Source organism: Cydia pomonella, unplaced genomic scaffold (genome assembly GCF_033807575.1).
Source record: "Cydia pomonella isolate Wapato2018A unplaced genomic scaffold, ilCydPomo1 PGA_scaffold_59, whole genome shotgun sequence".
Lineage (NCBI taxonomy): Eukaryota > Metazoa > Arthropoda > Insecta > Lepidoptera > Tortricidae > Cydia > Cydia pomonella.
The window spans coordinates 211,157-238,881 of NW_026907892.1; positions in this window are offsets into that span (position 1 = coordinate 211,157).

Below are 27,725 nucleotides of genomic sequence, written 5' to 3' on the forward strand. Positions count from 1 at the left end.
TTTTTAAACATGGGTTTACACGATTGCCTTGTACCAATACCGCTTAATGCTCTGATGCACTTTTTTTGAGCTTTAAATGCTCTATCAAAGTCAACTGAGTTACCCCAGATTATAACGCCATATCGTAACACAGATGATACATAGCTATGGTAGGCGTTTAAAGCTGTGTCTAAGGATGCGATATTTTTTAGTCGTTTGAGTGCGTACACAAATCGGTTCACTTTAGTGCATACAAGGTCAATATGTTTCTTCCAGTTACAGTGTTCGTCAAGAGTTAATCCCAAAAAGACAGTCGAATTAACCATTTCTACTTTAATATTATTGTACATTATATTTATAGATAATGCTTGGCTCTTATTTGTTCTAAATTGTACAGCTTTGGTTTTACTAATATTAATTCTAAGATCATGATTATTCAGCCAATTTACTATGGCTTTAATAGATTCATTAATTTCATTTTCAAAGGTGTCTACGTTCGTACATTTAAACAATAAAGTAGTATCATCAGCAAATAATATAGATTTGTGTGTTGTTACATCGGGAAGGTCATTAATATATAGAATAAATAATAATGGTCCTAAAATGCTTCCTTGAGGAACTCCTCGGCCATTAAGTTTATATTCTGACATGACACAAACTTTTTCATCATTAATTACTTTACATATTTCAGTGCACTGTCTCCTATCATTTAGGTAGCTAGTAAGCCAGTCATGGGCTTTACCTCTAATGCCATAATCGTAAAGTTTATTGAGAAGCGTTTATGGTTTACAAAATCAAATGCCTTTGACATATCTAAAAATAATGCTATAATAGGCTCTTTACGATCAAGACACTCGGTAACATATTTAACTAAAGAAAAACTAGCCAGAGACGTCGATTTACCTGACTGGAATCCGAACTGGTCCGTGCTTAGTAGTTTGTTTTTGTATAGGAAATCATATAATCTCTTAGCAATAACTTTTTCGAAGACTTTTGACATTATTGGGATAAGAGTGATGGGTCTATAGTTATTCATGTCTAGAGCGTTACCTTTTTTGTATATAGGCTTAACTATCGAGTATTTAAGACGATCCGGAAATATACCTGTGGTGATAGAGAGATTAATTAAATACGACAGAGGAATAGCTAACTTATAAGCGCATAATTTTAATAATTTGGTGCTTATAAAGTCATATCCAACCGAATTTGTGTTATTTAGCGAAAAAATAATGTTTAGCACCTCATTTTCCGATACGGGAGTTAAAAACATAGAGTTTATTTGGTTGCATTTATGAGACCTGGGTAGAGGCGCTGTATTCGTGTTATTTGTACAAGTAGGATCTATAAAGAAATTATTATATGATTCCGCTATTTCTAGGGGATCATCTATGTATTTTCCGTTGTTGTATATTTGGTCTACCTGTTTTATAAATCCCTTGGTGTTAATATTGCGATGAATTACTGACCACGTTGCTTTACATTTATTTCTAGCGGTTTTAATTGTCTTTTTGTTGACCATACGTTGAGCTTTATTAATGCAACGTCGCAGCGTTTTTGAGTACTTAATGTAAAGACTTTTAGAAAGTGACTTATCACTAGCAGTTGATTTTCTGTAAGAGAGGTAGAGACATCGCTTTTGTTTGCAACATTGCCTTATCCCTTTTGTTATCCAAGGCGAGTTCTTAGTTTTATGAGTAGGTAATTCTCACCTTAATTATCGGAAAACATAATTCAAAAAAGAGAATTAGTGAGCTATGAAACTCACTGAATGCTGCATTCATCTCATTATTAGTAAATAAATCATGAAAAGATAAAGAATGTATAGCATTGATGAATTTCTGTGTATTTTCCGCACTAAAGTCTCGCCTATATTCGTACCAGTACCTAACATATTTTAGTTTCCCTACATCAAATGAGACAAACTGTCCCGTATTATGATCCGACAAGCCCAAATGGTCATTTCGGCTCAAAACCTGCGCTATGTTACTGGCTACGAGGTCTATACACGACGATTGACGCGTCGGGGTAGAGGTATGAATTTTAAAATTATTTGCTTCCAAAATGCTAATTAGTTCTTGACTTATCTTATCAGTTTTCAGTATGTTAATATTCCAGTCTCCACACAAGATAATTTTGCTCTGTTTTTTATTTATTTTAGAAAGCATATAATTTAATTTTTCTAAGAATTCCAGTACATTCGAAGAGGGAGTCCTGTATATACAGATAACAATCAGTCCCATTTGCTCTATCTGTATTCCACAGCATTCAAATATATAGTTTTCTGAAATTTGATCGCAAATATTTAGTGTTTTGTAGTCTAATTCATTTTTAAGTAAAATGCATGAGCCGCCTCTTCTTTCACGGAGGCGCGAGAAAGAAGCTGCCATTTTGTATTTGTTAATGCAGACGTTTTGTTCCATTCCTTTTTTAAGGAAAGTTTCAGTTAGGCATAAGATATTAATTAGCTGTTTTTTTGCGGAATATTCTTCCAGAACAATTTCTAGCTCATCCTGTTTTTTTAAAACACTAGCTATATTCTGGTGCAATAACTGGAAACTTGTAGTGTAATGGTGGTGAGTATTTTTAGTTTTTAATGTGGTTTTAGGCACGAAAGGAATGAGAGTGAGTTGTTATATTAGAGTTATTTGTTATAATTCTGTAATACCACAATTGGGCATTAAGTAATGACATATCTCTAAAGTGTCTGAAAGTGCATTCTGTGCCACTTGCAGTATTTTATTTCTTTTGTTAGCACTTATTAGGCAAAGTTTCGGCCTTACTATGTGTTTCGTCGTTTCTATTTTGAGTGATGGCGGCCCATGTTTTGTAGAAACTGGCTCCGGGGCTGTAGTCCGTTTCGTGGGATTCGCAGCCGTAGAAAGTTCTTTTTGAGCTAAGTTCGAGATTGGCGTGCTACTTATATGTAATTTCGTTGGTAGAGGTAGTATAGATTTCCGAGATTTATTCTTGCTAGCGGTTTTATTCTTTTTTTTCTTACCTCTTACGGTTGAAATTGGATTATTTGATGTATTTTCATTTAATATTTTGCGGTAAGTTTTTATTTTGATATAGCAATTGTCAACTGTATTTTTTAGTTTAGTAATGTCACTATTCAAGCGAGCAATTTCTTCGTGAGCACTTAGCAGCTGTAACGTTAATTTCTGATTTGTAGACTGCAAGTTCGCTATTTCAGAGCTATTCAAATCAGGCATATTAGGCAGACTTAACTGTTCCTGTCTACTACTCGATTTTGAGGTAGAGTCCTCTGAGTCGTCCGTATCTGTAGATGTATTAAGATATTCGTCCGAAAAATGGTAAGATTTTCTAGCATTTCGTTTTGTGACATAGTCGATACTGGGATATATTTTGCTGTCGCAAGAGCTATCTTCCAATGCCTTCGAGGTGTTAACGCGTTTAGGAGACGCTGGTATCTCATACAAGTTAGTACTACTACTAGCAGGCTGTTCCACACTGTGCCGCTTGTCGGCACACTGGTCCACGTCGCGCTGCTCCTCACCAAGTTCCACTTTGCGCTGTTTATCGTCAAATTGTTTCGAGTGGTTTTGCACTGTAGTAAGTTGCTTCTCTGTAGACTGATTTCCGTCCAGCGGTTTCACCTCTTCCTGTATGCCGCTATTTTGTTCTTGGAGGCGCTGAGTCTCGTCGCTTTGCCGCTCCGGAGATTGTGAAATTTGACTCTTTTCCCGTTCATCAGCTGTACTTGACGTTTTGGGTGGTAAGTCACTATGTATAGAGTTCGGTGTTAGTTGCGTAGAGTCATCGTTTGATTTGCTTGACGATTCAAGAATATGAGATTCAGATGTCGCGCTCTCAGTTTGAGTGTTTAACTTTTAAAACTAAGAGCAGTAATAATAATATTCTAGAACAAATGTCATCTTAAATCAATTTTACATAAACTATAATGTTAAACAGTTATTATAATTTTAATTCCATGTATTCATCCACTGAATATAATGGGTTTTCCAATAAAAAAATCCTCAATTGACGTTCAAATGCTTCGTCAGATATTTCAGTTCTTAATTCGGCGGGTAGACGTTCGTAATAAGTTGGCTAAGAAGTTCGATTTTTTCACAGCTCCAAGGGACAGTAGACCTGAGTATTTGATATAAATTCCAGCTCCCAATACCTCCTCTCCGTTCCTGAGAAAAAGGGTCTTGACAGACAGACATACGGACGGACGGACAACAAAGTGATCCTATAAGGTTTCCGTTTTTTCCTTTCGAGGTACGGAACCCTAAAAGTCACATTTTTGTGCCAAGTTGCATGTCTTCATTAACTGGGCTATCATTCCCTGATGCTCCGTTATTACGCGCCAAAAGTTGCCAAAAGTATACTTTCGGTTGCCATGAGTTTTAATTAAGGTTTTAATGCGAAAAATTTGTAATTAGAGTCCGGCTCGGGTTTATTTTGGCTCCTGGGGGTGCAGTGTGTGCAATAAACAAAAAAGTTGTCGACATGCTTTGTGAAATCCAAACGATCTCTGAATTGGGAAACAGGGAAATTCCAAATAAACATAAATGTGAAAATAGGAGCCAAGGAGGTTGATATTAGTTTAACATTCTTTTATGGTTTTGATAGGACCTTGACGATCGTCATTGGTATCACCAAGATGATCACATCTCATGCACGAATATCACTTCATTACGCTTGGCTTGCCAGTCAGTCAGCGTAAGCAATGTTCAAAATAAGATGAAATTGAAAACCATAACATCATCATGGCTGATGTGCATAATTCTATATTAATATCTTCTTCCTCGCGTTGTCCCGGCATTTTGCCACGGCTCATGGGAGCCTGGGGTCCGCTTGACAACTAATCCCAAGATTTGGCGTAGGCACTAATTTTTACGAAAGCGACTGCCATCTGACCTTCCAACCCAGAGGGTAAACTAGGCCTTGTTAGGATTATTCCGGTTTCCAAAATTAGGCTTATTCCGGATTATTCCGGCCATAGGAACTCTGTGATTAAAGAACGAAGCCTAATTCTGTTTGGTTTTTTTTTTTGAATTGTCTCAATGAGTATTATTTGCTTATGTTAAGAAAATGTCAATCAGCGATAAAAGATTGTACCAAAAATGTTTTTTTTTTCCAAAAAACATATTTTTAAATGATTGTCGTCTTAATTTTCTGTCTTACACTAGAAACTGTAAACTCATAAACCTATACTTACACTCTATGAAGCAGATTAATCCAAAATGAATGCATTATGGTAAAATGTATTTGAGTCAAAAAATAATAAAACGAGTTAAGCTGCTAATACTGCCGTATACATAAAGAACCGATCAGTAGCATCGGGGATAGATAAAACTCCTTATTTGATGTGGACAGGAAGAAAGCCTAATTTAGAAGGTTTGCACATCTTTGGTAGCCCTGTCATGGTACACATCCCGAAAGAAAAAAGGACGAAAAGTGACAAAAAGTCCAAGAAGCACATACTTGTAGGATTTCCTGAGAACATAAAAGGCTACATTCTTGACATTCTTTGACATTCTGGATGTTTTCCTTCACCGAAAAGCGACTGGTAAATATCAAATGATGTTTCGTACATAAGTTCCGGAAAACTCATTGGTACGAACCCGCGACCTCCGGATTGCAAGTCTACGAGTTTATGGCTAGGTTTGGGTTACCGCAAGTGATAGTTAGTGATAACGGGTGCGCATTTACGTCACAAGAGTTTAAGAATTTTTGCTTGTTGAACGGCATAACACCGGTGACGTCCCCGGCGTACCACGCGGCTAGCAATGGTCAAGCAGAGAGTTCAGTGAAAATAGTCAAAAAGGGAATTAAATCCTGTTTAATAGATAGTAAAAGCATAAAAGATTGTACAAATAAGGAACATACAAATAATTTTAATAAAAATAAGATCATAATGAAATGTTACAAAATAAAAATCAAAAGCACAAATTCAGACTTAATCAATTTTGTTGAATAAAACATAGACTAACAGAGTTGACTCTCTGCCTGTAAGTAGACTGTGTCTGGATCCAGTGCTGCGGAGCCACTGGCGGAGCAGGGTGCGCTCCATTGAAGCAAACACATAGTGCCACTTGGTGCTCAGCAAGGGCCTGCGCCAGGGTGGTTAAAAATTGGACACAGCGGGCCCACTGTCCTCCACATGCCCAATCTAAATAATAAAAACAAAAATGTTAACTTTTACAACAATGAAAAAAAAATTATATAATTAATCACCATAGCACATAATATTTATGGTTTTTGATGAAATATATTTTTGTTGTCTACAAACTAAATAAAAAATAGTTAACTCCAGAGTCCAGGTCTTGTTTGTTTTGATATTGCAGTAAAATGATTAATGTCTAACCGGCCAAGCAACGAATGCTCAAAAGAAGTAATAGAGAGAAAATGCTTGGAACACAATTTTTTTGACTTTGGACAAGTTAGGAGGTGAACATATCAAGAGTCCCCGCCCATAGGGGAGAGCCCTTGAGCCGGGGGGAAGGGGGTTTGATTGGTCCCATTTTTCGGTTTTTCGATCATATCTCTGAAACAACACGTCTTAGCAACATGTCCACTGATACAAAATGAAAGTCGATTCAATTTGTTACAAGTTTCATTCAGTCAAGTTGTTTAATATTTTGTATTATATTTCTTGGATTATCCAAACTTTCAATTTTACTACATCAGTAAAGCTGCTAGGCCAGCGGTTCCTAACCTGGGGGTAATTACCCCATTAGGGGTAAAACTGGTATTTTACGGGGGGTAATAAGCTTCATTAAATATAACAGAAATTAGACCTGTAAGAAAGAGTATTGATATTTATTGGGAGTAGGGGTAAACCTAAACGGGGTAAAAGGGGGACCTTGTCGAGAATACGGTTTTTCTGGGCCTTACTTTAGATTGTAACCTGCAATGGACCCCTCACATATCTGCCCTGGCGAAAAGGCTGAGCTCTGCCGCGTATGCAGTAAGAAGAATCAGGCAGTTCACTGACGTGGAGACAGCTCGCCTAGTTTATTTCAGTTACGTTCATGGGAAACTGTGTAACATTTTATAACAAAGTACCCTTAGAGGCATGGACCCTGCCCTATACTACATTCAAGAAATACGTCAAAAATGCACTTCTCAAAATCGATATCTGAGGATCCCAGAGGACCTTTATTATGATTCCGAGGTCAAATTTTTAGAAAACGCACGCCATTTTAAATTTTGGCATTTAAGCTCAGATTAAGATGAAAATCGATATCTGAGGATCCCAGAGGATCTTTATTATGATTCTGAGGTCAAATTTTTAGAAAACGCACGCCATTTTTGATTTCGGCATTTAAGCTCAGATTCAGATGTGAATCGATATCTGAGGATCCCAGAGGATCTTTATTATGATTCTGAGGTCAAATTTTTAGAAAACGCACGCCATTTTAAATTTCGGCATTTAAGGTCCGATTAAGATGAAAATCGATATCTGTGGATCCCAGAGGATCTTTATTATGATTCTGAGGTCAAATTTTTAGAAAACGCACGCCATTTTTGATTTCGGCATTTAAGCTCAGATTGAGATGAAAATCGATATCTGAGGATCCCAGAGGACCTTTATTATGATTCCGAGGTAAAATTTTTAGAAAACGCACGCCATTTTAAATTTCGGCATTTAAGCTCAGATTAAGCTGAAAATCGATATCTGAGGATCCCAGAGGACCTTTATTGTGAATCTGAGGTCAAATTTTTAGAAAACGCACGCCATTTTTTGTTTCGGCATTTATGCTCAGATTAAGATGAAAATCGATATCTGAGGATCCCAGAGGACCTTTATTATGATTCCGAGGTCAAATTTTTAGAAAACGCACGCCATTTTAAATTTTGGCATTTAAGCTCAGATTAAGATGAAAATCGATATCTGAGGATCCCAGAGGATCTTTATTATGATTCTGAGGTCAAATTTTTAGAAAACGCACGCCATTTTTGATTTCGGCATTTAAGCTCAGATTCAGATGTAAATCGATATCTGAGGATCCCAGAGGATCTTTATTATGATTCTGAGGTCAAATTTTTAGAAAACGCACGCCATTTTAAATTTCGGCATTTAAGGTCCGATTAAGATGAAAATCGATATCTGTGGATCCCAGAGGATCTTTATTATGATTCTGAGGTCAAATTTTTAGAAAACGCACGCCATTTTTGATTTCGGCATTTAAGCTCAGATTGAGATGAAAATCGATATCTGAGGATCCCAGAGGACCTTTATTATGATTCCGAGGTAAAATTTTTAGAAAACGCACGCCATTTTAAATTTCGGCATTTAAGCTCAGATTAAGCTGAAAATCGATATCTGAGGATCCCAGAGGACCTTTATTGTGAATCTGAGGTCAAATTTTTAGAAAACGCACGCCATTTTTTGTTTCGGCATTTATGCTCAGATTAAGATGAAAATCGATATCTGAGTATCCCAGAGAATCTTTATTATGATTCTGAGGTCAAATTTTTAGAAAACGCACGCCATTTTTTATTTCGGCATTTATGCTCAGATTCAGATGACAATCGATATCTGAGGATTCGAGTGGACCTTTATTGTGAATCTGAGGTCAAATTTGTAGAAAACGCACGCCATTTTTTATTTCGGCATTTAAGCTCAGATTGAGATGAAAATCGATATCTGAGGATCCCAGAGGACCTTTATTGTGAATCTGAGGTCAAATTTTTAGAAAACGCACGCCATTTTTTATTTCGGCGTTTATGCTCAGATTCAGATGTAAATCGATATCTATGGATCCCAGAGGACCTTTATTGTGAATCTGAGGTCAAATAATTATCGTATCTCATTCTTCGAATCGAGCCGTTAGTCTACTTTAAGTTAATTAAAATTTGTTAAAACATGTAAAAAGAAAAACTACAATTTGGCGTTAGCCCCCTCATTCATCATTCGTTCCAATACGGAAAACCTGAAAAAACGTCTGTATGGAAATAGACTCGCGAGCTTCCCCCTTTGACCCCTAGAGAATCCTTTAAAAGGCCAATATGTTTGATGCCGGCTGTACACACTCGCCGAGGAACTCCGAGACTTATCTGAACCAACGGCGGTATCATGGCCGCATTTTTATCATTTGTCACGTCATGCGTCACTTTCGCACTTACATACTTGTTAGACTGCGACAGGCATGATGACAGATGAAAGCGTTTATTTGGTACACATGCTGGAGTTATGGCATTATTATTCCTTGTTTACACTTAAAGTATTGAATATCATAAATACAATAGGTACCTACAGTATACTTTTATACACAAATAAGTTTTTGGCAAAAATTTCAGTTTTGGTACAAGCTTTTATCGCTGACTGTACCTTTCTTTCCACAGGCAAATAATAGTCATCGAGACAGCTTCATTGGAAACCGGGACAGACAACGGGACAGGTGAAACTAAATAAAAGCTTGTAAAATTAAGTAGGTACGGTAACGAACGACATTTAAAAGGCACAACTTTTCCGCATAAAGCTAAGCAAAAAAGAAGGTATTGAGGTAAAAGCTTAGAACACAATTATTGACTCCGTAACTTTGTTTGGACAAGGTAGTTTGGAGGTGAACATATCAAAAGTCACCGGTTGTAGCCCTTGAGCCGAGTGGGAAAGGGGGGGAGATGGTCCCATTTTTCAGTTTTTACCTATATCTTGGAAACTTTGGATCTTAGCGACAGCGACATGACTACTTACACAAATCGAAAGCTGATTAAATTGGCTACAAGTTTAATTAAGTCACGTTTTAGATATCTTGAATAGTTTTCGAGATATTCTCTCTTTAATATTTATTTGGGGCTCTCAATTTTATCCTCTGAATGGTGTCAATGTCAATGAGATACTATAAATGAATTCAGCACCCCCATTGATACGAAAACGATACCTAACACGGCCTAGCAGCTTCACTGGTGTGGATATATCATAAAGTCGAGAGCTCTAAATACACTTTCAAGGGCTACGGCAAGGGACTTTTGATTTGTTCACCGGGAGGTGCGGAAACTAGGGAAGGAGGAGTTAGGATAACTTGTCCAAACAAAGTTAAGAAGTCAAAAAATTGTGTTCCAAGCAATTCCCTCTATAACTTTCGTTCATAACTTTTAATCAATACATAAATAAATGTATACATTACAAGAATTTTAATGGTTAGGGGGTTAATATTTTTTTTGCACATAGCTTTTAGTCTTATTAATATTTGTACAAAATTTGAAATTCATCACTTTCATAGTTTAGGAAAAAATAATTAAAACAGTTTTGGGGTTAATCGGGTGTTTTTCACCCCCAGGGGGTAACAGAGGGTTGAAACTTTGTGCAGAGTATAACCTCCCCAAAAGGCATCGTTTGATTACAGTTTCGGCCCAAAATCGAAATTACCGTCAAATTAAAAACTACGAAACAAAAGAAACAGGAAAACTAAAAAGAAATAATGGAATACATGTCAAACTAAATATTTAGTAGATATCACATAATGATCGTCATTAAAACTAAGAGCAGTAATAATAATATTCTAGAACAAATGTCATCTTAAATCAATTTTACATAGACTATAATGTTAAACAGTTATTATAATTTTAATTCCATGTATTCATCCACTGAATATAATGGGTTTTCCAATAAAAAAATCCTCAATTGACGTTCAAATGCTTCGTCAGATATTTCAGTTCTTAATTCGGCGGGTAGACGTTCGTAATAAGTTGGCTAAGAAGTTCGATTTTTTCACAGCTCCAAGGGACAGTAGACCTGAGTATTTGATATAAATTCCAGCTCCCAATACCTCCTCTCCGTTCCTGAGAAAAAGGGTCTTGACAGACAGACAGACGGACGGACGGACAACAAAGTGATCCTATAAGGTTTCCGTTTTTTCCTTTCGAGGTACGGAACCCTAAAAGTCACATTTTTGTGCCAAGTTGCATGTCTTCATTAACTGGGCTATCATTCCCTGATGCTCCGTTATTACGCGCCAAAAGTTGCCAAAAGTATACTTTCGGTTGCCATGAGTTTTAATTAAGGTTTTAATGCGAAAAATTTGTAATTAGAGTCCGGCTCGGGTTTATTTTGGCTCCTGGGGGTGCAGTGTGTGCAATAAACAAAAAAGTTGTCGACATGCTTTGTGAAATCCAAACGATCTCTGAATTGGGAAACAGGGAAATTCCAAATAAACATAAATGTGAAAATAGGAGCCAAGGAGGTTGATATTAGTTTAACATTCTTTTATGGTTTTGATAGGACCTTGACGATCGTCATTGGTATCACCAAGATGATCACATCTCATGCACGAATATCACTTCATTACGCTTGGCTTGCCAGTCAGTCAGCGTAAGCAATGTTCAAAATAAGATGAAATTGAAAACCATAACATCATCATGGCTGATGTGCATAATTCTATATTAATATCTTCTTCCTCGCGTTGTCCCGGCATTTTGCCACGGCTCATGGGAGCCTGGGGTCCGCTTGACAACTAATCCCAAGATTTGGCGTAGGCACTAATTTTTACGAAAGCGACTGCCATCTGACCTTCCAACCCAGAGGGTAAACTAGGCCTTGTTAGGATTATTCCGGTTTCCTCACGATGTTTTCCTTCACCGAAAAGCGACTGGTAAATATCAAATGATATTTCGTACTTAAGTTCCGAAAAACTCATTGGTACGAGCCGGGGTTTGAACCCGCGACCTCCGGATTGCAAGTCGCACGCTCTTACCGCTAGGCCACCAGCGCTTTTTTTAATTCTTTTATAATTCTATATTAATATACAGTCACATAACTGTTACCTGTGATGACGAAAAAAATTAGTGTAGTACTGTAAGCTTGCACTGTGTTAAATAAATAAATATAAATACTTAAATACGTAGAAAACATCCATGACTCAGGAATAAATATCTTTGCTCATCACACCAATAAATGCCCTTACCGGGATTCGAACCCAGGACCATCGGCTTCATAGGCAGCTTCACTACCCAGTGGGCCAGATCGGTCGTCAAAAGCACAGGTGTGTGTGTATTATCAAAAATACTCCAAATTTTCTCTTAAATGTCCCATAATTGGTGCCGTTAACTTGACATAACGTCATCATGGCTGATGTACAGTAAGGTTCAAAAGTTATGAATGAAATCATTCATTCATTGTCCATGCAAATTTGAACCTGATACATAATTCTATATTATAATATTTTTTTTTGAAGTGACGACAGGGCCTAAGATGGAGTTCACCGGTTCAGTAGTACCCTATTCACTCTTGCTTTAAAGAGATCGAGGTCATATTTATCAGGGAATATTGTTGACATTATAGGTTTGCATGTTGGCATGCCAAATGATTTCCGAATCATTGACGATCATAATATAAATTCATGTTGATTATACTATAATTTATTAGTACGGTCACGTCTGAAAATATCGATACGAAAAAAGTGCCAAAGATATGTATACTTACACAAATTTATTGCCCGTATATTAAGATAGTGTATACATATTTTCAGACGTGACTGTATGAATAAAATAAACGGAACTAAGTAACATAAAGCATATATAAATACTATCCCTAAGGACAAACGGCCATCTAAAAACAGCCGGATAACAAAATCGATAAGCGCGCTCATGCTCAGTACCGGGATGCTGCGCTCACCAAAACAAATGTTTTAGCGCCTCCAACACAACCTTAACAAAATTATTAATATTTAAAATAGCTAATACACATGTCGCGGCACAATGTTCTCACTGAAACGTATCAGAGCGAGAATCAAAACGAAATGGCTCCCCACCCTGTGAGTGAGGAGTCTGTGTGAATTTCACAGATGAATTTATGTTGTTTCAGTAAGTTGGGTTTATCCATATTTCTACACCACCAATCTAATTCAGAAATTATAGTCTGTGAGAGAGTCATTGTTGCATCATAATTATCCTGGTTTTTTAATAACGCTAAATATTTTTCTCTTTCGAGTAACTTTGTATATACCCAACCATATGGGATAGCAGGAGCTATAGAATTGAGTGATCCCAACAATTGTGAAAAATCTCTTATGCTACAAGAGGATTTATGCTGAAACAACTAAATTTTTTTTAATAACGCCAGCGCTGGTTTGATTCTTGCTACGACAAACGTTAGCGAAATGTCCTTTCTTATTGCAAAGCTGACAAGAAGCATCGAATGCGGGGCAGGTCTTGCGTAGATGTACACGTCCTCCGCAGAAGAAACATCTTCTATTCGAGCGATACGACAAGGCTGGCGTGGCAGCGGAAGAGTTTTCGCTTGGGCCAGCAGTATTCCGTATAAAATATATATTTATTGCAAATTTTGAAACAATAGGCAGATCTGTAAACCCGATTTTTCATTGTGTCAATAACATACTATAAAATCATGGAAAAAAGAAAATATTTAGAAGTGGAAAAAGATTTTCTCTTAATGCATGGATGAGTACATAGTAATACTACCTATCTTAAATGTAAACGCGGTCTTTCTTTATGAACTGTTTTATGCAATAAAGTGTAAATAAATAAATACTCTTTTACATATTAATAAAGATCAATGTAAATGCAACGAGGACAAAGATCGAGATAATACCAAAGTAGGAGATAATGATAATGACAATATAAGGCGCGAAACACACGGAGATTTGGACGACCAAGAGCCAGGCGCCGCCATCGATCATCGCATCCCGTCTCGATCGTATCGATCGATCATCGCATCGCATATCGTCCGATAACTCGTAAAGTAGTAATATATAATGATCGTGGACGTCAGCTACCGGTCCGTTGGTAGTTTAAGGAACCCCTTTATGAGTTCTCGACCAAGATGATATTGGTCATCAGTTAAATCTGGTTACAAACTTTCGAAAGATTTTGAATTGAGGTTAAAATTTTTGAGGTTATTTTACTCAATTTTTTTTTATATCAAAGATACTAAAATGACAGGGAATTGATTGTAATTAATTTTACCAGAAAAACATCGTTTTGACTTGTACTTACCTTTGTATATTCAGTGATCGGGATACACGGAAATACCTAAACGACTAACACTTAACCAAAGTCCCGGAAATGTACTAAGTAACTGATATTGTTTGTAAAAATGTTATCGCAAGGCAGTCTCCACTTTATTACTTTATTTATTTAAACTTTATTGCACACATAAAGAAAAATGTACAAATGTCGAATTTAATGCCATAAGCCATTCTCTACCAGTCAACCATTGGGTCAAACTGAGTCATTTGTTTGCTTCGTTCTACCAAGTTAAGCTATTTATAATCTAAGCTCTAATCTAATAAGTTAAGCTATTACGATCACTGGTTGTTATATCTTTTAAATTCATAAAAACGTAGAAGTTTTAAACGACTACAGTTTTGACATGCGGACCCCGTCACAGTACGGGACAAACGCTAGGAGGATGATGAGTTTTCTGGTAGTGCTTATGCTTGCAGTATCCTGTAAACAGAATGCTCGTGTGTTACTATGTACAAAAACGGGAACCTGCAATAAACCGTGTCCCGTAAAAAACTGGACGTAACTGGGAAAGAGCTCTTAAGTTGTCCCGTGGATAGCTAGTTAGCTATAGGAATGCTGGTGTTGAAATGTATACCCATACGCTTTTTTTCATATACTACGACGGTGGCAAACAAGCATACGGCCCGCCTGATGGTAAGCAGTCTCCGTAGCCTATGTCCGCCTGCAACTCCAGAGGAGTTACATGCACGTTGCCGACCCTAAACCCCCCCTCGTTGAGCTCTGGCAACCTTACTCACCGGCAGGAACACAACATTTTGAGTAGGGTCTAGTGTTATTTGGCTGCTGTTTTCTGTAAGGTGGAGGTACTTCCCCAGTTGGGCTCTGCTCTAGAACTGGAATGACATCCACTGGCTGTGCCCTACCACACAAAGCGAGATGACATTCACAATGTCCATACCTCTCTTTTGGACGTAGTTTAAGGATGTACCCGGGTCCGTGTGTGTGTGCTTTAGGTATTGATAACCTCTTAATTTGTTTTTTTTAAATCATAAGTAAGGCAGAAGTCCGAGCGCTAATCACTTAAAATTTACGTCATCATAAGTAGCCTTACCATGAGATTGACACTGATATATTTGCTTAACGTGTGTGTATCTTACTTTTTATATACCTACATCTCACTCGAACTGGAATATTAGTGCATGGTAGTTTGAAAAAGACGTTGATGACAACTTTAGCCATAAGTAAAGTCAAGATATTAAATATCAAAACAGACAAAGTGCCAAAAATATAAGGTCGTGTATACATATTTTTGGCACTTTGTCCGTGTCGATATTTAATACCTTGACTGTACGTTCTCCCACACGGAGACAATGGCGTGCCATCCTAGAGATGTCAGAGGTAATATTAAAGCGATTCCGTTCTATTAAAGTGAATAATAAATAAGGTACATATTACCTTATAAAATATCATTATATTCGCTGAGAATTGGACTTTTAGGTAACTTCCTATTGCACTCGTATAACTACGTACACAATAGCACAATATTATTTAACCAGACACCGCAAACAACTAATCCAGAACAGTCAAGCTACAGTAATTTAAACTTTGCCCCATACGAGATAAGGATATCCGCAGTGCATACAAACTTCTGCAGTTAACCTGACCTGCACTGTTCGTTGCATACAGTTTCTGCAAAGTTTGTTGTTGTATTATTAAATATGCAGCCTTTCTGCATTAATGCTTTGAGTGCGGATGCGGACATTTTCCAGGAAAGGTCAAAACACAAAGTACCGACTAATATGACATTATGCCGACGCCCTTTGGGAATAATGTATTACTTACTTACTCCGTATAATGTCTTACTTACTTACTCATTTGGCTCAATAACCCAAAATGAGACTTGGCCTCCGACACGAGACAGCGCCACTTTTCTCGGTCCTGTGCGACGCCACTTGGTTGACGACGGTGGAGAAAAGCCTGAGAGAGCAAGAGATTAATGACGCACACCTGGCACTAAACCGTGCAGAATGGAAGAAGAGGACAGGCGCCAGCAGACTGGATAATGGCAAAGCCAGTCTCGGTGGAAAACCAAGTGAGAGCAAAAAGATGACCATACAACGCGATTAAGATTAAAAGTGCAATAATTAAGGTCACAATCACAATAATTTTACAATTACAAAATGGCCGGGGTAGGAGACACAGAATATGGGGGACAAAATTTGTCATGTATTTTTTTATGAAAAAGAAATTTTTTAAGGGATTGTTAATATCTCTTAACTTAGAATTACCCCAATATAGATAATTTGGGATTTAGGTATTAAGACACCATGTTGGTATGAAGTTTAGGCATTTTGGGAATATGGTATTTTGAGAAAAAAATTAGGCAGTCCGGGATTCAGGCATTTTGACACTATTTTGTTTTGAGATCAAGATATTTTTGTAACTGGGTAAAATGAAATTAAGGTGGAAGAAAACCAAAGCATTATAAATAGGTTTGCAGTCCATATATGATGACAAAATCCACTGGCATTGAAACCCATTGATTCTAACAATACGGATCAATATAATTTTAATAGTCCTTAAGTGCACTCTTTTACTGTGTGCCTGCAACTTTCACTTAAGGAACATAGTGACGAAAGTAGACAATTACAATCTTACAGACATCATTACATTGATTGAATCTTAACCATTTTTAAAGCTTCTACAATAACTTGATGTACTAAAGATTAATATTAATCAAAATTACAATAGCCAGCCTCATCAATAATCTGCATTATTGCAAACATAAATTAAGTGCTATTAACACACAATCCATGATTCAATTCGCACACAAACAGACACGATAACGAGTTCAATCACCTCCCGACAGGCCCCAGTGACAGCTCCATGTTGAACTTTCACAGACCACAATCACTTAAACGCATATTTACGTATTATTCTAACTACGACGCTTTTTTATATCGGTTTAATGAGCATGAGCACATGTTATTTAATCATTTTGAGACATAGCAACAGAGTTGAGCGAAGCGTAGGCGGCGGCTAGGCCTAAACAACGCGTTGTTATCTGTACGTCTAAATTAGGCACTAACGACCCTATTCGAAGAATGAGATACGATCACGATAAGTTCTGGTTTAGATAAGTTATCATTTAGATATCGTTTGTATGTCGTATAATTGACAGAAGCAGCTCGATTCGGGCAACCAATGTCGGTTTGACGGGGTTATTCCCACTAGTTACCACCAAGTTGTTACTAGTGGTAACCACTGGGAATTTTTTTTCCACCTTTAACTACTGGGAAAAAAAATCCCACTAGTTACCACCAACATGCCACTGATAACAACTTGGTGGTGGTAACTAGTGGGAATAACCCCTTTGAATTTAGAAATATCGTAGATAAGATCTTATTGGGATCACAGTGGAATCGAAATAAACGTCAATTTTTACATGTCGTTTAGTTATCGATCTTTTAAAGATCTTTTCAATATCTTAAACGTGTCTTAATCATTCTTCGAATCGAGCCGTTATTGTGTATCAGAATTTAAGAGCTGTGTCTACCAACAAGCCGAAAACTTTTCTTAGTTAAGTTATACTCGTATGTTTATACCAAAAAATATTTAAAAATAATATCTCTTTCCGAGTACCTACCTATTCATAAAATATGGCGTAACCAAAGTTTAGCTTTTTAAGAGCTTTTAGCTCTCTCTTCTCTATAACAGGACCTTAAAAACAACAGTGCATCTAGACTTTTGTCACTCAAACGAGATCTTATTTTGTTGCATAACAAACCTGCCGAAGAGAAAACTCTTTCTGGCTCAACACTGGTTGGCGGAATCGTTAATAGATGGTCATATGCCTGAGACAAGTAACGCCCACGATCTCCTCCATTCTCAAAGAGAGCCATTTCAATCCTAACATTCGTAAAGAGATCTTCATCTTCATGAGCAGAAGATCTAACGCATTTTTCACTAACAGCCTTTGCAAGCTCAGCATTTAACTCATCGCCTTTTGTCAAAGCAATGTTTTGAACTTCAAGTACATCAGAGTCAAATTCACGTTCATTCGCCTGTTCACCTTGTGAGGTTTGTAGGGGTTCAGCTTGAGATACCGTAATGTTGTTGAGGATTTGGTGCGACTTAGCAATGACACTATTGCGTTGCACATTTCATCGCTGCTTGGCCGCGAAAAAACTAATGAATCTTCATCATTTTGTTGGAGGAAATAACTTTCTCCTTATGGTCTCGTTTTGGCTACATTTTACATGAAAATGTTATTGACGGGATTTCATTTTTGTTTGTAAGTCGCTTATGACAATCTTCCATCCCCTATCCAAATCATAAAATATTCCCCATATAAACAACAACCTCCTACCCCCCCCCCTCCCCTACTAACACCCTTTTACACCCCCCCCCCCTTAGGGGCAAAAAATCTCAAGTTTTTGAATTTTTTTGTTGCGTACTAATACTATCCTACATACCAAATTTCAGCTTCCTAGGACATCAGGAAGTACCCTAAAGGTTTTGATGATCATCAGTGAGTGAGTGAGTCAGTGACGAAATCGGGGTTTTGTAGATATGAATAAAATCGAAAGTATGAGAGCTATGCAATTAATAAATAAAAATAATAAAATAAAATAAATATTATAGGACATTATTACACCAATTAACTAAGTCCCACAGTAAGCTCAATAAGGCTTGTGTTGAGGGTACTTAGACAACGATATATATAAATACTTAAATACATAGAAAACACCCATGACTCAGGAACAAATATCCATGCTCATCACACGAATAGATGCCCTTACCAGGATTTGAACCCGGGACCATCAGCTTCGTAGGCAGGGTCACTACCCACTAGGCCAAACCGGTCGTCACAAGTCTTATTGAGCTTACTGTGGGACTTAGGGTCTCCCCAAACCAGTCGACGCGGAGTCGGCTTTCGCCGAGTGTTTTACACCACACTATTCGCATTTAGCCGATCGACCGTCTCCGCGGTTGGACACCTGCGTTTAGCAGTCTCATCCTCCTTGCGGCCGTAGAGACGACCGATCGCCTGCGACTTGCTATCGCAACAGTTGTAAAGCGACGGTCGGCTCTCCCGTGCTCCGTCCTGCCGTCGAGACGTCAGACAGCACACGTACAGCCGTTGAGTCCGACGAACAGATGTAGGACAGCGGGTGATCGGCAATCGCAAATCTCATTTTTGGAGGCTGGTTGTTAGTAACAACCTGAGTTTGAAATTGAACAGACCTGTAAGATTATTTTCCTTGGTAATTGTTACATATTATATAATAACCTGTGATGATGGATATTTACGTAGACGGGCATGGAAAAAAAGGCTTACCAGCATTTTTATCGTAGCCTACTTGTTGGAATAGAAAAGCACCTACACCAGAAAAAGCGGAGGCGACCGTGGATTGATTCTTTGTGGCAATATAGATTAAGTGAAGGTGAATTTAATTTACGATATCCTCGTTTGAGACTCGATCCAAAAATGTTTTACGATTATTATGGCCGTCATCGGCTCTGTTCGGCCGTCGTCAGCTATGTTCGGCCGTCGAAGACGCTGATCGGCTTCCGCCAGCTCTGACCGGTCCTTATCGTAGGTACTCGGCCGTGATCGGAGCCGTTCAACTCTTTCCGGCACCGTACGGCGGTATAAGGAGATTTATGAATGCGAACGTGTGCGGTAGGCTGCAAACAGCGTCGTACGAATGCGAACAGCTTTACGGCAAAACGCCGTTTTCCCGTCGAAAGACGTCGTTTCGCGTGGGCCGAGCCGATTTACGACTTATTCGCTCTTATTGCGTTGACATAAAGCTTTTTCCGTACGCGATTTGCCGAAACGGCGTCGACTAGTTTGGGGAGACCCTTAGTCAATTTGTGTAATAATGTCCTATAATATGAAGAAAAAAAAAAAAAAAAACCGTAAGAGCGTGTGATTTACATAACGTTTTGGATACATTTTTAGCCTTTCATCAATTTTTAATCAGTAAGTTTTTTACTAATAAGGGTAACGAACGAAAATTAAGCTTTTATGTCCGTTTATTTTATAATGTCCACAAGAAAGTTGCATTACCTTAACTCATACTACAAAAACTACTTTTCTACAACCCGTCTACAACCGATCAATCGCTAACTAATTGCTAGTTACTGGAGAGGGTAAACCAACTATACCGCATTCGACGTCTCGTCCACAATTTGCAATTTGGCAACCCTCCAAAAACTGACGGCTTAGGAAAAAATATTATAACGCGAAAGCATTTTTTTTATTTTTTTGCTATTACGTTCCTTTGTACGTGAATTAAAAAAAAACATAAAGGTTACCTTATAGAAGAGACTAGAAAAAGACGGGTCAATGTACTAAATTTCTCGTGCTAAGCGTCCTTTCTTTAGGTATTGCGTTGGTTTATTTGTACGGATTGACAACAATATCAAGTGTCGATTGTCGGAAAAGCAGGCCGCCAACCGCCCTGGGTGGAGATCTTTGATTAGGAAACATACGGATAGTTTTGAATCCCGTCGTCGAACAGAACTGGACGACAAGAGGGTTGAGCTGAAAGCCCGACCACCAGCGGTGATCAGCTATAATTATATTGATGGTGTCCTCTCGTGCCCGTTGTGCGCACGGGTCTTTGCCAACAAGATCGGCTATGTCAGCCACACGAGAGCACATGAACACCAAAAAAGGAGTTGAAGTAGTCGCCGTGGCCGAAAACGATCAGGAGCATATATAACGTTATCTCTTGAAGGCCGCCAACGCCCTCTGGTGTTGCAAGTGTCCATGGGCGACGGTAATTCCTTACCATTAGGCGACTCGCCTCGTTTGCCTCCTATATAATACCGAAGAAGCAGGCCACCATTTGTTTCAATGTACTTTTTGCACGAGTACCTAACTTTCGTAGGGTTCGGCTCATTTTGAAACACCCATACCGTTGATTGTTGCTTCGTTTCGGGATCGCATGCAGATCCAGGATTCGTCACCTGTATAGATGTTATAAACGGCCTTTGAGTCACCACGGTTATATTTTTTTAACATTTTATTGCACCATTCAACGCGAGCATCTTTTTGCTCCTTAGTTAAGTTGTGCGGTATCCAACGCGAACAAATTTTTTTTACAGCTAAATGATCATGTAATATGCTATTAATGCTAGTCATAGAAATACCCAGAGTCGACTCTATCTACGTTTCCTTTTCCCCGGGTTTATCAGTAGCAAGGTTAATTAGTGTGGCTGCTAAAGTTTCACTTGGGGCAAACCTTGCAATGAATAGTTCCTTGAACTTTTGCCACGTAATACCAGGGTAAATGATCCGTGACAGCCACGTCGACGCTGCTCCTTTCAATGCCTTGCTGATGGCAACAACAAGCTGATCGCCTTCTAATGGAGTATCGGTCATACACACGTCGGCAGTAGTAGCCCAAGACAGTGCATCGTTGTCTTGCTTATCGGGATCGAAGTCTGGAAAAACCACACGCGAAGTGTTGGTTATCGCTGCTGGGCTTCGCAGCGCTTCGATAAGCGCGCGCATTTGCTGGTTTTGAGCCTCGAGGATTTGCTGCCATGGTACGTCACTTCCGGTGCCACTAATACGCGTCTCATTTGCTCGATTAGATCCCACTTCTGATGACGGATCAATATCTTCAGACATTGGGCGTTGCTGGGTAATTCGAGTATTGAGACAATGATGGAAATCAAATGGTTCTTTATTTATTGGATACACAATTATCGAGCACTAAGTAACACAATGTAGCGAGGACAGTTCCGTGGTAGGACCAAGGTGTTCACTCTAGCGCAGTCAGTCGGAGAATGAATCACGTCTTGGCCTGCCCGACTCCATCCTAGCGCACGAAGTGGGGCTAGCTGGTTCGATGTGACGTCAGCTACCCGATCGACCAATCATAGCTGTTCGCGCGCTGCGCTACAATTGAGCGTCCGTACTAATACCCGATCTGTCTCCGACATATATATTATTTACGTTAAAGAACATTTTTTGCTATGGGCCACCGTTTACGAGTTATTTAAGAAAAACTGAAAAAAGGGACCTTTAAACTCAGTCAGTCTATGTGGGCGTCTAAAGAAGGTAGCTGGCAGGGACTGAGGTTACGGGATATTAGCCGTCGACTACAACCACCGTTTCAACATGGGTTCACACAAGCACGAGGTACTGGCACACAGATACTACGCACCGGGAAATTTATAACCGACGCGCTTGATGTAAAAGACAGTGTAGCAATGATTTCGACTGATTTAAGTAAGGCATTCGACTCGATCAATCATCGCGGTCTTATCAAGAAGTTACAAACTAAAAATGTTGAAAATAACTTAATAAAAACGATAGAAAACTATCTGATGAATCGGACAGTGCGAGGCAAGTTTCGCACCACCATAGGAGAAGAGATGCACGTCCCACACGGTGTCCCGCAGGGCTCCATTCTTGGGCCTGTTATTTTCAATTTGTATGTGCACGATATATGGGACGAACATGACAGACTACAAGGTATCAAGTTGTCGCAATATGCAGACGACCTTTGTGTGCTGAACAGGGCAGCCCGTCCAGACCAGGCTACAACCAGAGCAGAATGGGCAGCGGAAACTGTCATCGATTATTATGAGCGTTGGGGGCTGAAGTGCAATGTCGAAAAGACGGACTGCATCATGTTTACCAGAAAAAGGGGTTACAAACCAACGGTTAAACTGAAAGACCAGACTTTGCCGTATAAAAAAGAAACAAAGTACCTCGGAGTTATTTTTGATAAAACAATGACGATGGGACCACACACGAACCTGGTAACGACAAAGGCAAAGCGTATACGTGGAGCCCTTAGCTCAATCATAGGCTATCATGCAACCTGCCTGTTACAACCAGCTCCAGTCTACCTTGAACGAGCTAATAATATGATAATGCATCTAATCAGTCGTATAAGTAAATGAGATGAAAATGTTCGTATAGAGAATATTGCAAAGTGTTTAGATTACTATGCAAATTTAGCTGTATCCCTTGCACGTAGTATGTAAAGTAATCAATAAAGTTGTCAATTACGTGATTGTTTATGGGAGGTTAACACCGTCGCCATTCGACTAGATAACACGAGCACCACACGAGGATCACACGAGTATTTTAATGCCTAATTATGTACAGTTACATACACTGCTTTATCTATAGTACATCCATATCATAAGCTTCAACAAAACGAACTAATTGTATACTTAATAGAAGCTAATTGATGATCAAACGAACTTCTTGAAGTGAAGTTCGATCGATATTATATGAGTCACTTCATTTGAAGATATAATTTTAGATTAACCATGTAGTTTCCCTATTGTACATATAGCATCGCACACATTTAAGAGTAACTATTTTGATTAAAACTGTATATAGTGATCTTAGTATTTTCATCAACAAATCAAGTATTTACATTTGTAGAAGTGACATTTGATGAAGTGGAACTGCTGATGATGAACAGAACGGAACTTTTCAACGATGCATATTAGTTCACGTTTGGCAATTTGTTCTCTTTGCATGTTTGTCAAGCAGTTAGGTTTTCAAGGCACATTTTCGTATTTCTATCCTATTTAGTTTTTTTAAATGTTTATCTGGTCCTTTATTTCATGCATGTTGTCAAATAATTTATCTTAACTACAGTCGAATACCCTATTGCGGGTATCTTACCAGTCAACCATAGGGGAAATCTGAAATGTGTCAAGGTGGGTGCAGTGACAAAACAAACATTGACCAAACATATTTCAAAATTTTTTAACATAAAATTGATTACCTATCGTTATCGTGTGTCCTAAAAATAGCTGGGTATTGACCAGGAATCACAAAAAGGCGGACGCCGGTCCGGTAGTATACCGTGAAACCACACAACCATGGTACAAAAGTTCCCAAATATGCTTTAAAATTAACTCAAATGATTATCTTTTTTTTATTTGTAATAATGAAAAAAAAATAGATAAAAGAAAGAGAGAGAGAAACTTACGGGTTTCCTGCCCAAGGACTGCCACATAAACACCCGGTCTGCTATGTACGCAGGCACTGGTACGATGAAACATGTTGCGTAGGTATTTACCACGCCTTCTCGCACGTAGTATAGTCAAGAAGCGGAACCTAGGCTCCGAAGCAGTAGATACCGGGATAAACTAGGATGAAACAGAGCGAGAAACTTACAGGTTTACTGCCCAAGGACTGCCACATAAACTCCAGGTCTGCTATGTGCGCAGGCAATGGGCAGTAGAAACATGTTGCGTAGGTGTTTATCACGCCTTCTCGCACGTAGTATAGTTTTGGGTCAAGAAGCAGAACCTAGGCTCCGAAGCAGTAGATACCGGGATAATTTGCATGTTTCGCTTAAAAAAATATAATTAATGAATAAAGGTCGTAAATAAAGTATTTTGGCGTACTTTTACTGGATGTTAGTGAGATGACGATATGAGTTGTGCTGGTGTCCGACTTTATTACCTACATATATCATGAGTATCACATGATTATCCACCTGGTTTCTTGAGCTTAATAGTCGCCTCCAAACCTCCCCTTATAGCGACCCCATTCCTCACACAAAGTTTACCTTAAGTTCATATTAGCCTCACTGGATCACTGTTCACTCTGAGTACTGATAACGTGGGTCACAATATACCCGAGACATATAATTATTCTAATAACACCATAAGAACGTTCTTGACTTGATCTAAAAGCAAATATCACTGCCGCGTCGATTTGTTCGCACACAACCTCCTTTTTCCTACTGTCGTTCTCATCTACCCTCTCAACTTCCCTCAAAAAATCCCAATAACCTAGAAGCGGTTACTTAAGTTAAACGTGACTACTAGCGCCATCTACTTCATCAAATGTCACTTTATTGAGTAAAAATGCTTGTAATATTGATGAAAATCCTAAAATGACTATATGTATGCCTATCCTATACAATATGAGAAGCTCCTTCGGTTTCTCGTAGAACCTATCATCAGAACTGGACCTTGACACAAATGTTTCCTAAGAACCTAGCTTGCTACAAACTTAACAAAGAATAAGAATCGCGCGCGTTGAAGAGTTTCGTTCTGGTCAATATCACTAACTTGTTTAAATAAAAATGCTTGATATGTTGACGAGAATCCAAACATTACTGTATGTATTGTAAGCCTATAAGATTTGAGGAATTTCTTCGATTTCTCATGGAACCCATCCTCAGAACTAGACCTTATGACACAAATGTCTTCAAGAACTTTACTTGCTACAAAATAAACAAATAAAACATATCGCGCGCGAATTGGCGAGTTCCATTTTGGCCAGCATCAGCTGGTCGAGGTCAATAACCCGATGAGAGGCTTCACGCTGTGGTACCTTCCGACTCTCGAGTTATAGTCGTTCCGTTGTTGGTCGTTGACGAGCAACACAGTCAAGTCTGTCGTCAAATGTCGTCAAGTGGTGTCAGGAAGGATCGTGGAGGTGCGTTATATTTTACAAAAGTCCGTAGTTGTCCAGACCGGATTAGATTTGAAAGAGAAAGAAAAAAACATACAATTAATAATGCAATATAAATAGAAGAATTTATGGGTGTTTGCTGTGTATATAAGTGCATGTGTACTTATATGTATACGTATGTATATCGTCGTCTAGTACTAGTACCCATAGTCGATCTGTGTAAGATTTTCCCCCCAATATTTATTTACATGTATGTATGTAAAATGTATAATTCTTTATTACTATTTACTTCATACTTTGGCAGACTTAATACGTAATAGTACGCTACTGTAACGCTTATTAAGAGGAAAGATGACGATCGATTCTCCATACAAACGTAGTCCTCATTTTCCTCCCTAGATATTGACATTAATGAAAATATTTTTACAGAATTATATGTATTTTGGTCATAGCATATAAAAGTTAAGAGCGAAAAACAGGTTCCATATTTTTTTTTAATACTCCTAATTCTTATATTGAAAAAATCGAAAAAATGAAACGGTTGGTCATAGCTGATTAAAACACATCTAATTGTGTAAAAAATATTTTTATTAATGGTAAATCCAGAGAGGAAAATGGGGATTACGTTTGTATGGAAAGACGGTTTCGGGGCGGTCGTCCCCTTTCGTCTTAAAGCATCTTGTTTACAGTTGTTATTTCAAGTAGTTGATATAAGCATTTTTCAAAATTATCCCGCATTCGAGGTTACCCCCCAATACACTTTATACTTTAATTATAAACAGTACTGACCATGCTATATGAGATAACTCGATTATTAGTAACAATTAAACAATTAAAGAACCTGATAAAAACTGCAAGCTTTTATCTCTGTGGTGTTTTTTCTAATGCTAAAACGAAATACCAGGGGTGGCCAACGTGATTAGACCCAAGATCTCCTGTTTACTAACGAAACCCTGTGCGATCTACCAATTACATACTTCTTGAAACCTTAAGTGAAACTGGTCTACGTATTTATATTTTTTGCCTTGCCACGATCGACTGGACTTCGATCGCGATCGACCTGTTGGCCACCCCTGAAGTATACCATTATAAAGGTAGTGTTCAGTGGAACTACATATCTTGTAATATGCAATTGTACCTGCTATTGTACGTTTGTATTGGTCACGTTTCTGGTGACCCATGAGACATTAACGATGACTCAGGAGACTTTTTTGTATACATTTTGATTATTTCTCTCGTTTATATTGCAATCATTAATTTAGTAATGAAAATTACATGAAACTGTTTGCTGATGAGTGGAAGTGGACTTGAAATTCAGGTTCTTGTTTTCTACCTTGACATTTTGCGATACTAATTTGACATGCTGCAATGCATTCCGAACGTTAATAAAAATGTAACTTTTAGAAAACGTCTTGGGTCCTCTCACTCTGAGCTTAAAACGATGAATTGCTTATCACATTATGTGAAAATTTTAATACAGGCCTAAGGCCCCTAAGTGAAAATGTCTCTTCGCAAACTAATACGATGTTCCTAAAAATTTTACGTGCATTTTTCTAAAGGAGAAATAAATTGGGTTTTTAATCTTTTTTCTGATTGTTTGATTGCATTGACATATTACCATGATAGATAGAACGTGCATAAATGCATTTTTAAGCGTTATAGATACTTCCGTGGATTTTTGCCATTAGTGACCCAGGAGAAGTATTGATTACCATTGTGAAAAATCAAAGAAAATCTCTCCATTTTTGAATTACCAGAAGAAAAGCGTTTGTGTTCTTTTATATAGTAGACAACCGTTTCTTTCGATTAAATTAAGTTTCATTAGATAAATCGTAGGTAACCCAGCGGACACGTTATGAGTCGTCGCAACATAATAAACAAAGTTGTCAAAATAATGAAATTTATACGTGGCTCGTACCCATTCGCCTACAAAACTTTAATTATAGTTCTACGACAAATCAAGTCAAATATATAATAATAATATATAAAAAAAAACAAGAATTCAAAAGTTATTTTTTAAACTTTCTCAATGACATAAAAAAGTTGATACACATACATAAATTAAACAGTGAAAACAGTAAGTTGGTGGACAAATTAGACGTTCTTGAACATAGAAATTCGTTAAAAGGCTGACTACTGGTGCCTTTACCCAACAGTTCGAATACGAAAACCGTGGGTTCAGAGCCTGAGGAAGAGGAAACGGTGCAACTGTGTGGTTTGTGTGCTGCGGTTGTAAAACTGGCGCAGGAAGCTAGCGGGGCGGAGATTCGCTTCCTTGGATCTCGCATCGGAACTGAAGGTACAAAGCATTAGAAAAGTTCCTTCATTCAACGTTAAGTTGACTACCTACCTAAAATACGTATGTATTTCTTATGAAACATAAATACCGTTTTTTTTTATTTGTGTTTTTCTGAGAGAAGCT